Below are 17697 nucleotides of genomic sequence, written 5' to 3'. Positions count from 1 at the left end.
TTGTGTCTTACAGTAACTTTATATCTAGCTCATAGATTTTATGTGGCCTTATTAGTTTTCATGTGTATTTTTTATTTGATTAAAAATGCTTGAAAGTAGACCTAAATATGAGAAGTTTTCTCTTAAAATTCACATAACTTGCCATTTTTGTTCATCTTCCTAATTCTTAATTTTATGTCACTAGTGCCCACATAAGTATTTTGTAAATTTTGCTATTTGATTTTTGTGGCTTATTACATGCTCAATTTCTATAAATGTGCGATGATCATTAGCAGCAAAATTATACTTTCTGCTTGAGGGACACTTCATTCAAGTCACATACCTGAAATTTCAGCATGTTAATTAAGTTAATTAAATCTATTATAATTTTTTTATTGTTTTACTACTTGATCTGTCAATAACTAAGAGAGCTCTAATGAAGTATTGAAGTATTACTGAGTTTCCATTATTTTCTTCATTAATTTTTTCTTTTGCTTTCTATACTTTGCTGCTAGATTATTTAGGAAGACTGTGTGGGTAGTATAGCTTTCTGTACTTGAATAGTACGAAATGTTATCTTCACGTGGAAATGATTATTTGTCTTAGAGTAAGCTTATCAGATTACAAATTTCCAGTTTGCACATGACCAAAATTTGTAGTCTTCTGATCTTTGCTGTTTTAAGTAGTAATTGATTTATACATTAGGATGATAGATTACTCTTGTACTTTAATGTGTTTTTCACAGTATGGAGACATTTTAATATTTCTGTGAGTATTGTAACAATATTTCTAATTTCACCTCCCTCCTCAACCATATAGACCTCAAACTACTCTTCACCTGTGACCCTGCAGGAAAGCCCTGTATTTGTTGCTGTACTCAGAGCTGATCACAATTGCATGGAATTCCTAATGTAGCCAATCCATCTAAGTCAAAGTCGATCTCACTGTTAGCTATGCAACACATCAATGAGTACAAAGAAGAAGAAATTTAGTGTTTTTCCTTTCTTTTTTTGTTTGATGGTTATTTAACTTTTAGGTTCAGGGGTACCTGTGCACGTTTGTTATATGGGTAAATTGTGTTCACAGGGATTTGGTGTACAGATTATTTCATCTTGCAAGTAATAAGCCTAGTATCTGATAGGTAGTTTTTTGATCCTGAGCCTCCTACTAACCTCCACCCTCAACTAGGCCCCTGTGTCTGTTGTTCCCTTCCTTGTGTCCATGTGTACTCAATGTTTAGCTCCCACTTATAAGTAAGAACATGTTGTATTTGTTTTTCTGTTCCTGTATTAGCTTGCTTAGGGTTACGGCCTCCAGTTCCATCCATGTTGCCGCAAAGAACAAGAGCTTTTTTTTATTGCTGTGTAGTATTCCATAGTGTATATGTACCACATTTTCCTTATCTGGTCTATCATCTGTGGGCATCTTGATTGATTTCAGGACTTTGCAATTATGAGAAATGCTGTGATTAATTAACATAAGCATGCATGTGCTTTTATGGTAGAAAAATTATACTTCTTTGATTATATACCCAGTAATGGGATTGCTGGGGTAAATGGTAGTTCTGTTTTAAGTTCTTTGAGAAGTTGCCAAATTGCTTTCCACAATGGCTGAACTAGTTTACATTTTCATCAGCAATGCATAAGCATTCCCTTTTCTCTGCAACCTCACCAGCATCTGTCATTTTTTTGACTTTTTAATGATAGCCATTCTGACAGGTGTGAGATGGGATCTCACTGTGGTTTTGATTTGCATTTCTCTAATGATTGGTGATGTTGAGAATTTCTTTATGCTTGTTGGCCATGTGTAGGTCTTCTTTTAAAAAGTATCTTTTCATGTTCTTTGTACAATTTTTATGAGGTTCTTTAGCTTTTGCTAGTTATTTTGTTCAAATTCCTTATAGATATTATATCTTTGTCAGCTGCACGGTTTGCAAATTTTTTTTTTCCTATTCTGTAGGTTGTCTGTGACTCTGTTGACAGTTTCTTTGGCTGTCCAGAAACTCTTTAGTTTACTTAGGTCCCATTTGTCAATTTTTTATTATTGTCGCAATTGCTTTTGGCATCTTTGTCATGAAATCTTTGCCAGGGCCTATGTCCAGAATAGTATTTCCTAAGTTATCTTCCAGAGTTTTTATAGTTTTTGGTTTTAGATTTTAGTCTAATTAATCCATATTGAGTTGATTTTTGTATATGGTGTAAGGAAAATTTCCAGCTTTAATCTTCTGTATTTGGCTAGCTGGTTATCCCAGGACAAATTATTGAACAGGGAGTTCTTTCCCCGTTGTTTGTTTTTGTCCACTTTTTGAAGATCAAATGGTCACAGGTGTGTGGCTTTATATATGGGCTCTCTATTCTGTTCCACTAGTCTGTGTGTCTGTTTCTGTACCAGTACCATGTTGTTTGGCTTACTATAGTCTTGTAGTATATTTTGAGGTTGGGTAATGTGATGCTTCCAGCTTTTCTTTTTTTGCTTAAGATTGCCTTGGCTATTTGAGCTTTTTTTTGTTCCATATGAATTTTAAGATATTTTTCTAATTCTGTGAAGAATTTCATTGATGATTTGATAGGAATAACATTGAATCTGTAAGTTGCGTTGGGCAGTATGACCATTTTAACAATATTGATTCTTCATATCCGTGGGCATGAAATGTTTTTTCCATTTGTTTGTGTCATCTCTGGTTTCTTTGAGCAATGTTTTGTGATTCTTATTGTACAGATCTTTCATCTCCCTATTTAACTGTATTCCTAGGGATTTTATTATTTTTGTGGCTATTGTGAATGGGGTGTATTCTTGATTTGGCTCTCTGCTTAGATGTTTTTGGTGTTTAGAAATGCTGCTTATTTTTGTACAGTGATTTTTGTATGCTAACACTTTGCTGAAGTTGTTTAGCAGATCTAGGAGATTTTGGGCAGAAACTATGAGGTTTCCTAGGTACAGAGTCATAGTGTATGAAAACAGACATATTTTGACCTCCTCTCTTCCTATTTGGATAATTTTTATTTCTTTCTCTTGCCTAATTGTTCTGGCTAGGACTTTCAGTACTTTGCTGAATAGGAGCAGTGAGAGTGGGCATCCTTTTCTTGTTCCGTTTCTCAACAGGAATGCTTTCAGTTTTTGCCCAGTCAGTATGATGTTGGCTGTGAGTTTGTCATAGATGGCTCTTGTTATTTTGAGATGTTTCTTCAATGTTCAGTTTGTTGGGGGTTTTTAACATGAAGGGATGTTGAATTTTAGTGAAAGCCTTTTCTGCATCTATTGAGATGGCCATGTGAATTTTGGTTTAAGTTCTGTTTATGTGTTGAATCACATTTATTAATTTGCATATATAAACCAATCTTGCATCCCAAGGATAAAGCCCACTTGATTGTGGTAGGTTAGCTTTTTCATGTGCTGCTGGATTTGGTTTACTAGTATTTTATTGAGGGTTTCTTTTCTATGTTCATTAAGGATATTGGCCTTAGACATGCAACACTGTGTTGATTAATTTTGTGTCAACTTGACTAGATTCAGTGATACCTGGTTAATTAGTAAAGCAGTACTTCTGGCTATGTCTGTAAGAGTGTCTCCAGAAGAGACTGGCATTTGAATCAGTGGACTGAATAAAAAAGATGTCCTCTCACTCAGTGTGGGTGGCCATTGTGAAACTGGCTGAGGACTCAAATAGAACAAAAGGACAGAGGAAAGACAAATTCACATTCTCTCTCTGTCTTCTGGAATTGACACTCTTCTTCCCCCGCCCTTGGACATTAGAACTCCAGGTTCTCTGGCCTTTGGACTCCAGAACTCGCACAGCAGCCCCAGTTTCTCAGACTTTCAACTCAGACTGAAAGTAACCCCATCAGCGTCCCTGACTCTGAGGCCTTTGAACTTGGACTGAGTCATGCTTCTGGCTTCCCTGGTTCTCCAGCTTGCAGACAGCCTATGATGGAACTCCTCAGCCTCCATAATAACATGAGCCAATTCCCCTAATAAATGCTTTCTCATAGATCTATTTCTCTCTATATATATCCTATTGGTTCTCTCTCTCTAGATAATTCTAATACAACCAGCAGAGATAAATAATATGCTAAATAATTAATTTTGTTGGGTCTCCACAACTGGGGACTTGTTGCTTTTGAATAAAGGAGTATATTGGAAGTCATATTTACTATTCCCAGGAAGAACGATCTTGTTAGAATATAGTAAAACACTCCAAAGATAATTTATGCCCTCTTGGTACCCAAAGGCTGTATTAAGGACCAATTTTTTAAAATATATATGGTAGACAATAATAGGCCCTTAATGGGCCCAGTGAAAAATCAAACATGAAACAAACTAATAATGATATAAATGGAAAGTAAAGATATTAGGAACCCCCTTTGAGTGATGACATTGTTCATTTTCCAACCTAAAGGTACAAAGGACAAAGATCGCTTTGATCTTTTCTTTCTGACTTGGAGAGTTTTTCTCTCCATTCAGGTTGCTTTCCCCATTTAACTTCAGGCTTGGCTTCATGAGGAACAAAGGAAGAAACAGAAAACTGCTCCTTCTCCCCAGTCTCCATGTCTGGTGTATTTTACATGCACCACTTTGACAGGACTTGATAACAAACCAAAGGAAAAATATCTTAATGAGAAACCTTGTGAATTTTAACAATTTTCAATGTAGGACCAGCCCATTATTGTTAGTCCTACATTAGAGCATTTTAAAATGTGATTTAGAATATTATTATTTTATATTTGCAATGTTTATAGATTTCTGATATGTACAAAACTATGTGACATGATTGGTGTTAGTTTTATTTCTGCTACCACAAAGAGAAGTTATTGCCGTCAGTTTTGTATCGCAACTCTGTAATTTCAAATATAATAGGCTGGCCATTTGCAAACCATGTTTTATGGAGCCTACTGAAGGTTTACTGTTTGAGGTTCATGACAAGTTTTACAAATTTTGAATGAAGATATTTCTAAAGGGAGGATTTAAAATACTTCTGGTATACTAATATTTAATCTATTTTTTCTCTTCTCTACAAATTACATTTTCATTTATTTTTACCAAGTAGCTGAACATGAAAGATTAAGCATAATATTCAACCTGAAGTAGACAAAATAATGCCTGCCCCCTCACCACAAAAGACATCCACATCCTAATCCATGGAACCTGACAATATGTTACCTTACATGTCAGAAAGGATATGGCTAATGTAATTAAATTGAAGACTTAAAAAGGGAGGATTATCCTCGATTATCTGGTGGGCTCAGTATAATGATTTTAAGTCTTTAAAAGGAAGGAATCTTTCCCAGCTGTGGTAAGAGGAAGATGTGGCTATGGAAGAGTGGTTGGAGAGATACAGTAATGTTGCTGGCTTTGCAGAAAGAGGAAGTAGGACATGAGCCAAAGAATGTGGGGAGCTTCTATAAATTTGCAATGGAAAGGAAATGGATTCTCCTCCAGGATTTCCAGAAAGAAAGACAGTCCTGTGCACAACTTGAACTTAGCTTAGTGAGACCTATGTTGAACTTCTGACCTGGAAAACTATAAAAAAAAAACTTGTAGTGCTTAAGCCAGTAAGTTTGGGGTAATTTGTTATAGCAGCAATGAAAACTAAATACATCACTATCAATAGAAAGTTTATCGCATTTATTTAATAATTGCTCAATTTGTATCTCTAATATTACCACATATTAAAATATTTTAATACTAATATTTTAATCTCCTTTCAACACTAATTTTCTATATAAGGATAAAAGAGATTCTACATATAAAGGACCCAGTTTGGTTCAGAAATAATTCAGGTGAAAACACAGGGTATTCAGGAGAAAGTGTTTCCTTGGTTGATAAGTGCTGTGGCTGAAATATTGCTGATCATATTGATAGACATGAATCCCTGCATAATGCAACAGTACATACTAGATGTAAAGGGAATTTTCAGTGCCTGGTAAGTAGGCACCGAGAATAATGACTTGAAACATGCATGCAATTGCCACTTTAGTACAACCTGCTACATGGCATAGGATAAGATAGTCAAGTTTAAAAAAAAAAGTAAATATAAAAATAAACCATCCATGTTTTAACCCAAATGACACTTCAATAGGAAAGCCTTTCCCAATCCCTCCAACTAGATTAGGAATCCCTGTTACATATTTCTAAATCATTTGGTACCTATTAAGCATATTTCTCAAAACTTCTAATTATTTGATTACATTTACCTTCTGTGATAGAATGTAAGTCCCATGGAGGCAGAGATAGCATTTGCCTCGCTTACAGTTGTATCCCCAGCATCTACTGTAGAATGGCATATAGAATACACTCATTAAAAGACTTTTGTCTAATAGATTGACTGAGTCAAAAGACAGGGTTTCCAGTGCTGGCTCTATCAAAACATACATACATGAACTTTGGAAATACAATTGATTTTCTAAGCCAGTTTTCTGGTCAAGAAAATTACAGGGATTTGAAATGTTGAACATATTAATTCTTACTTATGTTTTATGTATAAATATGATATGTTGATCATGTAATTATATGATTATAATTTTAATATATAACTATGGCACTTACTTCATAAAACCAATAGTATAAAGGTAAACATATTGACAACTCAGAAATTTTAGGGCCTGACTTTTATAATTTTTTTCTAAAGGCAAAGGTAATGCAGTTTGTTATAAAAATATTAACTGAATATAAAATGTGAAAATATTTCTCATTCTCCATCTTTACTTTTTAGAGATAAATATTATTAATTATAGTTTCTGTTACAGCCTTCGTGAACAATCTCTTTAGATGACATTCTCAGAGAAAAAGACTATAAGAAAATTCAAAAGACAATTTTTTCCTAGCAATTTGGAACTTTTTAAAAAGCTATAGATCATCTAGCTTAAAGATTTATGATTTCTTGTGTTTTGTGGTAAACATTTTATGGTAAATTATACATTTTTTGGTAAGCTCTCTGTCACCAAATTTCTTTCTTCATAAATGTGCATAGTATATAATATTAAACATTTAAATAACTATCTTTAATTTTTCGAGATTACTGCAAGTATGATATATGCAAAGTATATTCAATCAGTGGATGAGAGCAATGTAAAGTAAATGTGGCCCTGGATGACTACCTTGATGCATCAATAATGATGGCAGCTGAAAGCTGTCAGCTAAATTTGCTTTCTGCAGAAGGTTTTTTTGAGGGGAATTCTGAGCATGGAACGTTTGTGGTTGCTTCATCCTAGGAGAATCCTTTTCAGAAATATATTGACTGGCAACATTCTGGATTGAGAATATAAACATATTTACTAACATTAACATGTAAGTTGTAAATAGTTCCTTTAAAATTCTATTTTAAGTATTTCAGTAATTTAAAACCATAATAAAGTCATGACACAAAAGTTGCAAAGAACATTTAAACATTGCCAACAATCTCCAATTTCATCTCAGGCAGAGAGCACTTTTTTCTCTCTGCCCAGCTACCAGTTCTTCTTCAGAGACTATTCTAAGTCCTATCTTTCCTCGAGTCTTCATCTAGCTACTCCATTTACCTTGAAAACACACTTTCCCAACCCTTCCACACTGACATGACCCCCCAGTGTGTATCACTCTCTCCTCCTTTGAGTTAGCTTTCATTCTACAAAAAGTTACTACAAATGAAAAACAAAGTCAAATTCTAATACAATTCCAACATAAATATGAATGCAATAATGGAAAATGCTTTGCTGAAACCAATTACATAAGCACTTTGCAAGGGAATATTGTCACTGCAGTTTCCTTTCATCACTGTTTTATAGTGAGTCCTATGCTGCTTTGATTCCTTCCACCCCTGACTTTGCTCTACTTGATTTTTTGTGAAACTTTCATTTGCAGTGTTGGGTTGTTGCTTAATCCCTCATGTATACCACTCACCTCAGGTCTTTACTTTAGAGCGTGTGGTTATTAAAAAGTACTGATAAATTCCAATTTGATTAAAAATGAAATTGTTAATACAAACACTGACATCTGTTATAAGGTCACTAGCTGAATGATCTAGAATATGTTTACATATTTTAGTATTATCATTAATATTAAATAGATACAATGATTATAAATATATAAATAAAAATCTATAGCTATCTAAACATAATAATACCATTACCTTACCTACTTCCCTCATTTTTGCCTCTGTTACCTCGACAGCAGTAGCCCCATCATCTCTTTTAGAATTTGTTGCCTACATAGTGTAGGCAACACGTGCATGGTATCTTTTTTTCCAAAATATTACCAAAACCTGTACATTTAAATGTTTCTAATTCCTGAAAGTCATAAAATCCTAAACTTTATCCTGATTCCGTAACTTGTTTGGATTGCATCATTATTATTTGAAAAGTTTAGAGATTATACCCATTTAATGATAAAATAACGATCTTTAAAATTATCTATTTCTGCAATCTTGTTCTGCCACTGAGACAGGTACAATGATAAGCCTTTGAAGAGTCACAAAGTTAACCTTTGGAAAAGGAGAGGCCAATGTCCCTGTCTCCTATGACTCTTTTATTATACACGTGAGCCACAATGTGCAGTGAAATAATTCAAGGGAAGTAACAAACTTTTTATATGATTTCAGATTTTTTTTGAAACAAGTTCTCACTCTGTTGTCCATTTGGAGCGCAGTGGTATCATCACTGCTCACTGCAGCCTCAGTCTCCTGGGCTCAAGCAATCCTCCTGCCACAGCTTCCCAAAGTGCTGGGGTTATAGGCATGAGCTGCTACGCCCAGATAACTTCAGATTTTAAAATTTTTATAAAGACCCTTTGTGTTCAAAAATGTGATGCCATTTGAGTTAATCTATTCACATTTTCTTAGTGCTTCCATTGTGATGAGAACAGCTGAGACCATACATGCCATTTAGATTCAAAACTCATTTTTAAATATTGTACTTTATACTGGGTTTTAAGATCATAATTACCATACCCAAAAGGACTGGCATGTATAAGATACATTTTTTCTCTATTTTTATCATACTTCTGTTTGGTAGATGTGAGAGGAAAATCATATGATTAAGTTACTTCAAATCTAAAATATAAATATATAGATAATTGCAAAAATAAATTTAAAAGGAGGATACTTAAGAATGTTTGTTTGCCCTGCCAAACTCCAGATATGTACTTGTATGTAAAATATAACACCTTCAGGTTATTGCCTAGCTGATAACATTGACAGGCTGTTTTTTAATATCGTAAAAAAAATCAGATATCTGAAAGAGTTGAACAGCAAATAATTTATGCAAAATTGTATTTTATTCACTCTTAACATATTAATCTAGTTTCTAGAAAACTTCACGTAACTGATAAAATCTTACTGTACAGATTATACTTGTTATGCAATATGAATCCAGAATATCCATTTTTCCCCTCCTGTCTCTGTTTTTTTCTGTAACAAGGTCAACTGTAGAAGAACAGTAAGCTGCTAGTGTGCCTGCCAAGTTTTAATTGAAATGTTGTGATACATTTCACTGCCAGGTCAGATGTTATTTTCTGGTTAAGGAGGGTCAAGTTGGTCTCTTAAAGAACCACTTTTGATTTTTATAGTGTCCAGTGATTTGTTCCTGGAAGTTGATTTACCACAGAGTTGACCTCTGTCCTTTCAGTTGACCTTTGCCAGCATTGTCAAGTCTCCAGTTCACCTATGGCCACTGGTAGAAAAAGGTATTTTATTAAACGAGCCTTCCCATTTTATTAGTGTGAAAATAGGCCTTTCCTAATCGATAGGACAGGAAGCATTCACTTTATTGCTTTAGACTAGAGACTAAAGGTCATTTAACACAAATAGAATGAAGCACATAACAAAAACAGCAGTAAATATTTGATAAGTCAGCATAAATAGCTTGGTTAGTGTAAAAAATGCCTGCCCTCTTCAATATATGTATTAAGCTAATAAAAATATTTAAAATTGTTGAAATTTAGAACAACTATATTTTAGATGATAATCTTTAAAAACAGTTTATGTTAAATCACAGTTTTGGTTTGATTCTTGAATACATTGATCCCGAGTTCCTATTTAGGATTTAAATGACATCAATACTTATAAAGAAACTAGCTTCTATTCTACAATTTCCAAGTGCTTCATTATTATAAATACTATAAAACTTCCTTAAGGAGACAGCGTATTTTGGAGAACATGAGTATACCGTATAGTGAGAGAAACAAAGACGAAAATGGCAATAGCTTTGCATTCACTGATGAAAATATTGTGGAGGTGACGTTAGGAAGCAAGGAATATGCCTTCATAATCTATGTCTTGGTGAAGTATTGCTCAAGGTTGGTGTGCTGGCTGTAATCACTCAGAGTCATCTACATCCATTTTACAGACTGGCTTTGCAAGACCTACAAGGTTCCATTGTTCTATTCCAAACATACATCTTAAGCATCTTTGCTTAGTAACATCTTATTACCATCTTAGCAACATTTTCAACTTTTCATTAACACTTGAAAAATCACTTACATTACCTGAATAACACCTTTACTTTTACCATTTTGAGACAAGTTATTTAGGTCCTCTGTATAACATATAAATGTATATAAATGCTAATATAATGACCACTTTAATATAAATTTACAATGTATTATCAGTATTGTTTGGCACATGATTTATTGTAATATCATGTGTGCATACACACTGTAGCAAAAAGTTTCTACAGTAAAGGTTTTAATCAGCAAGACAACAAAAAAGGATGATAGAAAGTACATAGAAAAGCCCCTTTTTGAATAGTGGATGGAAGTTCCTGCTAAGAAATGTAGACATTTTAAACAACTTACTTAAAGCTTATGATTGTTCTTAAGCAAGTGATGATGGCAACTTCAGAATACATACCTTTTAGAATTTGAATTTGAATGATTACTTCTGAATTTAGAATTACATGAGCTAAGGGACACAAAAATATAAAGAACAATCTGTGTGTTGTTATTTTTATGATTTCTTGGTGGATTTTATTCAGGATGCTTACTTACCAAGCTAAATGTAATGGTTCTTTCATTCCCTAGAACTGTAGTGTGTGCACTTCAATGCTCTTGTTATTTATGTAAATTATTGGCAGTCATAAAAAGATCAGAAAAGTTTACTATTCGACAGTACAGTAGTGAATAGAGTGCTGTGTCAGACTAATTCTTTTATCATGAAAGGTAAGCAAGAAACTGGACTGTATAACAAAGGAGCAGAATTTTACAGTCACTGGCATATGGTTCTTCAGAAATAATCAGTCTCTAAGGCTTCAAATATGCAAATTCAGTTTGATTAACTTCCATGAATTCCAAAATTAAAAAAATAATTACGCTGGTCTACATGAGAGGACACATAAGTAACAATAATAAATTTTTCATTTTTCACCCACTAAGCATGACGTCATTACAAGCCTGAAGCATGTGGTGGGGAGCCCGTGGCAGTGAACAGGATGACCTTGGGCTTTATTCCCTTCCGAGAGTGGGCTGGGCTGGAGGCCTAGGGAAGTCGGAGTTGGGAGCTGATTTCACAAGAGCTCTTACGGACATAAGGAGTTACAGATGACAAAGTATGCCAGAGAATTAAGGAGGTATCCTTTTCTCCATGTCTGCTAGAAACCCACTACCAGAACAGGATGCTTGAATGGGCTTGAATGACAGACACTTGAGATCCTATAACAGCAGTGGCAACAGAGAAGCCTTTTCAAGTTACTTTGCCAAGACTTTCTATAAAATAGGGTGAGCCAAAGTAGGAGGGAAAGTACATGGAGAGTGTCATGTGGTAATAGTAGTGGGCATACTGGTGTCCTTGTCTTGTAAGTAAATGTGAAGGTAAACTGCAAAGTCTCTCAGAAAAGCACATGGAGGATTGAGAGCATGCCACGTGGTGGCATCCATGCACAGGTGGGGATTACTACTAATCATATTTACTATCACAAGTAGGTAAGGTCTCAAATGGAGCTCAAAAATTCCTAAATAGCTGGTAATAAAAGCACATTATAGTACAGATTTCTTATGTTCCAAGCACCAATTTAAGGGCTAGTGAGTGACTCAGTTTTCCTAACAATCCTATAAAGTAGTAATAATATTTGTTCCCAGTATAAGGTGAGGATACTAAATCAGAGATATGATAAGTAACTAGGTAAATCATGAAACTGTGATTCAAATTTAGGTAGTTCATGTTCTAAAGAGGTTAGACCTGTACATCTCACTTTTTAGGTGAAGAATATGAGTTAAGAAATTTAAGTCATCTTTCAAGGCACACAGAAATAGCAACCCACAAAGCATGGACTTGAATGTAGGTCATTCTGAAATCTAAATTCACTACTTTTAACCATCCCATTATCCTGTAAAGCGTGTGAGGAATGCCTGAAGCACTGAAGATTCTGGGCCTCAGAGCTTTTGAGTGTCCTTGCCTTAGCTGATAGGGTATCTACTGGTGGAGAGTATGACTTGCTTACCTTCCCATACTTACCAAATCAGCTATGATTCAGCCCACTCTGTGTTTCTTAGTTGTCTTAAATAGCCGGTTGCCTCAAACATGAGTAATTTATTCCAATTGGCTACCAAAACCACTATTTACTGAAATCCTAGTATGCATTGGCCACTTTGTTAAATGAACATATACATTACATCTGTGACTCCTCACACCAACGCTGAGAGAAACGTATGATTAACTTTATTTTACATATGAAGAAATTGATTCTGTAAGTCTAATTCACCTAAGGCCATGCCCCAGGTGACAAGAAGCTAACCAGATCTATCTGATGATGCCATTAATGCTATGTCGCTCTCCCAAAGACACCCAAATCCACTTGATTAACTCCATGTCCTGCAACTGTATGGACATAGGATTCTATGACACAATCTCATCTGAGCTTGACATAATCGTGTCTGCCACTCCACTCCATTTAAATATTTTTTTGGTTGATTTTCATGCATAATCAATGAAAATCAGAATAAAAAAGATAAAAACAAAATGAAAATACATATATAGATATATACATATCATATATGAAATATAAATATCAATATATAAATAACATTCTTATTAAAATTTCTTTTGTGCTATTATATTTCAAGGTAGGTCACAAATAAATAACATTCTTATTAAAATATTTCTTTTGTGCTATTATATTTCAAGGTAGGTCACAAAAGCCAGTGATTATTTTGAGAAATAGATCTCATATTTTATTTAATTCATATTTATTTAATAAGGGACCTAAACAATGTACTTCCATATTTTTCACCTGCTTTCATGTACTTTGTCCTCTGGCTTATCAATTAATAAATTACCATTTGAGAGCATGTCTTTTTCTTTTCTATTTGATGTTTAGCAGATGCCACCTGTTTCCAGAGGACAGGTTGTTTGTTGTTAGTAGAGCACAATAGTGAGTACAGAGCGTATAAACACAGTTGTTGGAGTATAATTACTTGAGCTCTTTATGGAGGTGGATCATCTCACAGTACAATGCTCAACAGGACAAAGTAAGGCCAACTGTCTTTTACAGCATCAGCTGCCACACTGAGTTTGGTGTTTTGCCACGACACCAAGTCCTTTTTGTTTATCGGGTAATTAACAGTAATGATGTCTTGCTGCTTGGCTTTGTTTCAGAACCAAGGCTCCTTCTTTGCAGATTTGGGTGGACTCTTAGGCTCAGGCCCATGGCCTGAATGTCACAAGCACCAGCAGGCAATTCTAGGTTTAATTACTTCCCTGTTTTGTTCTTTACATTGGGCAATAAACATCCAGTCTAAAGGCAATTTGTAGGAGAGAGGGGAGAGGAAAGGGAGGGGGTGCCTCCTCTCAGAGCAATGCATCCATCAAATAAACTAACTTAAAAACTGTTTTGACCTTGAGTTCTTAAACATTATTGTAATTCCCCATCTTATAAGGAAAAGCATTTTAAAGAAAGTTATTGAAATAAAACACAACCCTACAGATAGGCAGTCTGTTTATGAAATATGAGGGAATTCAATTACCCATGAATGGATGAATGGCTTTTTTTTTTCCCTCTCTTTGTCTGGTCATCATTGTTACTGTGGATTTCCTTAACAAAAGATATCAAAATAAACAGAAATGTCTCCGATGAACTGTGAGCCTGCAGTTAAGTGGCATATGTATGGGAGAGTGCCTCTCTTGGATGTATTTAGTACAAGTATTATTTTTTTAATGGTACATTATTGAATTTTTAGCAAAATCACACTAAAAAAAGAAATTACTACATAAGAATGAGCAAAGCTCTAGAAAAATACAACACGTAGATATTAATTTTTTCTTACACAAAGCAAGAACACATTTCATTAGAAGTAATATAAAATTTGAGATAATTTTGGTTAAATGTTGTTGATTATAGATAAATGCATATGGAAATTATATACATTTGTTTTAGTACTTATAATTTTTGAATCTCATTGAGTACTGATTTATAGCTTTTGTGTTATGGAAACTGTATTTTTAAATAAACTTGAATATGCAGTATTTGTAAGTAATTTTCAGTGCTTGTTAGTGATACTTGGCACATTTTAAATGCCAAAATCCTAAAATTGTTGATGTAATTGTATTAATTATATAATATTCTGACCCATATTATTTTTGCTAGATAGCTCTTTTGGATAAAATGATTGAATATTTAAAATGAAGTTTGCCTATTCTGTATTTACAAAGCATTTAATTATTCTACACGTATTCCACATTTTGGTCTCTTTTCTGCTTAATAAAATGTCTGAGTTACAAATACCAGATTAAAAGGTCCAATACATAGTTCAAATAGCAATAGTAATTTGAAGTATGTATTGGACCTTTATGTTAATAATTTTCATTACATTTGAAGAATTTAAGCAAACCATATGGAAGGTTTCATATGGAAACGATGGGCATGGAAAGTAAGGAAAAGAAAAGAACGGGTATAAAAAGGTGATTTTTATGTTTTCTAAAGAAATTTTGCATTAAATGTATTCAGTCTTGTGAAATTCCTCCAGCATAGTTTTTTGGAAGTGTTCCCACTTTTTACAACTGTTCCTCAGATTTTTATGGATAGGATGTTCCACAGAGATGATGCATGGCCTTCTCTCCAATATAAAAGCAAAGAAACTACTGCTTTCCTTGGCATTCAAGTAGTCTTTTCCATTTGTAAGTACATTTTGAAAAAAATACATTTTACATGCTCTAGTAATTTTATTCCACTTTTATATGTGGATTGAAAAACAAATATTTAAAAAACTTTAACGGCACTCAATTTTTTAAATACAAAATATCAGAAATATCAGATTTTCAATGATTCTGTAATTTACCAGGTTATAGTAAGACCACTGGGCACATTTATATTTAAAAAGGGTTTAAATTATTTTTCCACTAAGTTTGCTTATTACTGGGTTAGCATGCTTAAAATTGATTTTACTGAAAGAAGAAATGAATAGATTGATTTTTCAAGTGGAATAGTATGAGGAAGTATATAGTAGTAGTGATTTTGAGCATTCCCATAAAGGTGACAGGATGTTGATAATCTACCAGAATTTGTCTACAGAACTCTTAAAATATAATGGTTCTCTTCCTCTTTTAATGTGAAAATTTTTCTAACCTCAAAGTTCGTAAAAGAACCAGCAAGCCCTTCGCACCATTTTTTCATGTTTCTCATGCATGTAACAAAGGGCCCAGACTAAACTGGCACTTAATAAATTATAGCTATTTTATTATTATTAATATCACAATGATTGTTATTATGTATTATTAGTTTCTTTGGGGAAAAAGAAGCATTATAATAATTATCATTGAAACTATATTTTCAACTGGATAAAATTGTTTTACATCTAAGAAGAATAGTTGTGACTCTTACCTCTTAGAAATAGCATCAACATCATTGTGGGTCTGGATGAAGGTTGGAAAGAGAAAAACGTAACTGTCCTTTCCCTAGGACCTATCAACTATTATGTCAATTGACATGATTCGAGCAGAGTTTATTTTTTTCACTCTAAAGCACAAAACAATACTAGGAATGGTAAAGGATGTGATAATTTTTAAACTAAGAACCTATAATACACTCTAAATGCAACAAACAGGTCCCTAAACTCACTTCTACCTTAAGCCACTTTTTCTGAGCAACAAAATGTCTTGGCAATCAAATAATTCACTGAAACAGTAACAGCAGTCTAGTCAGATGATGTTTCTTTGTTTAACCCAATTTTGCAGGATGAAACTGTTTAGACATGGACTTAGTGACTTCATTTGAACCTTTGTAGGTACATGCTTTGTTGTATTGGATGGTAAGAGGAGATTCATATGCACCAAAGCCCATATTCACACTCTTATTTCAATATTTTTTAACTGGAATTTAATTTTAAACTTGAATAGAAATCTGAGAAAATTAACATGTGGTCAAGATTTTAGGTGAACATAAAATTACCTAACTTGATGAAGACAGTGTACAAATTCTTGATAATCAGCAAATATTATGCAGAAAATCTGAGCACTGTTTTTGGTATCTTTTGTCTTGTTCTTGCGTTTCAACACCAAATTCCTTTAACATTTTTTTCACAAATCATGGAAGGAAAAGGAAATAATAATAATGATGGCAGTGATCCATTTTGACCAACTTATTATTTTCACCTTATTCATCTGGGAGCTACAGTGCAGTCTTAACCATCCCATAAATACTGATCTAGCCAAAGGAAACAGACTGTATTTTCCCTCGACTCTCTGCATTGATATATTGAAATAGCAGGGAAGAAAAAAAAAAGGCCCATAATGCTTCATTAGTTAATTGTGCAGAGTACAGCTCTTTAGGGGTAAACAAGTGAAGGACATTTGCTGAATGGCCCGTCCTCGTCATGCATATTATGGCCTAATGATGCTAGTAATGGTAGGAGGCTCCTGGAGAGTCATCTGTCAAATTAGCACATTGAATTATTTATTGCCTCAGAGTAAAATTGTTGAAAGGTAGCAGCTGAGACATGGTTTTTATAAATCTAAAATTCAGAAAAAAATACTAAAAAACTCATACAGCTGCATTAAGGGTATATTCGTTTTTAAACACTTGCATTTATGAACACCATAGTCTTTACTGAGTAAACAGACTGAGTTTGTTTCTACCTTTAAATATGATTTTTTGTGTGTTTGTGTGTGTGTGTGTGTGTATGAAGTCCTGAGTATTTTATGTCATTAGTGATATTGTAATAACCTAAAATTCAGGTTAATTGTTAAGTCTTCATAACTCATTTCATCTGTATCACCAATGATAACCGTAAGACAAAATGCCAATTTTTACTAGGCTCTGTGCCCAGAAACTAACATGGAGAGTATTGTTCTTGACTTCCACGTCTCAATTGTTCATGTTTTTGTTCTACCACAGTGTTGTCTAAGACAGAAAATCTGCCCTCCTGGGACTTAGGGAAAAAGGCAAACCTATGCTAAACTCTTAAAAAAAAAAAAAAAAAAAAAAAAAACAGTAAATATAAGAAACATAAACTCAGAGGACTCTAAACATTAGAAAGCCTAATACAGTCAAGGTCTTTCAAAACATTATTTGTTCAGTATTTACTTAGTGGATACGGACAGAAAGTGTTTTTTCTATTCATAAATATTATGTACAGAAATAAATTCACTTACTAATTTCTTCCACTGGCCAATGAAGTGTCACTGTTCTGAAAGAAATTTAAAAAGAAAAAAAACAGTTAACCAATTCGATGTGGTCCCTATTACCTCTTTATTTCTTTTCTTTTTTTTTTTTTAATTCCTGCTCTAAACAGATAACTAACTTGGGAAGACTTAACATTTTG

General features: G+C 33.8%; 1 long non-coding RNA gene across 1 annotated transcript in view; it reads right to left on the bottom strand.

The window, feature by feature from the left end:
* The window catches only part of LOC116462669 (uncharacterized), a 34281-nt gene extending 18491 nt beyond the window's left edge, over positions 1–15790 (bottom strand). Inside the window, exon 1 of the long non-coding RNA XR_004246426.1 lies at positions 15759–15790. This is a non-coding gene — a long non-coding RNA (uncharacterized LOC116462669). The remainder of the gene's footprint in view (positions 1–15758) is intronic.
* Between the last annotated feature and the right edge of the window lie 1907 nt (positions 15791–17697).

The sequence above is a fragment of the Hylobates moloch genome, unplaced genomic scaffold (assembly GCF_009828535.3).
Source record: "Hylobates moloch isolate HMO894 unplaced genomic scaffold, HMol_V3 SCAFFOLD_23, whole genome shotgun sequence".
NCBI lineage: Eukaryota > Metazoa > Chordata > Mammalia > Primates > Hylobatidae > Hylobates > Hylobates moloch.
Note: the sequence above shows the minus strand (reverse complement) of the source record. Positions and strands in the feature narration are given on the sequence as shown.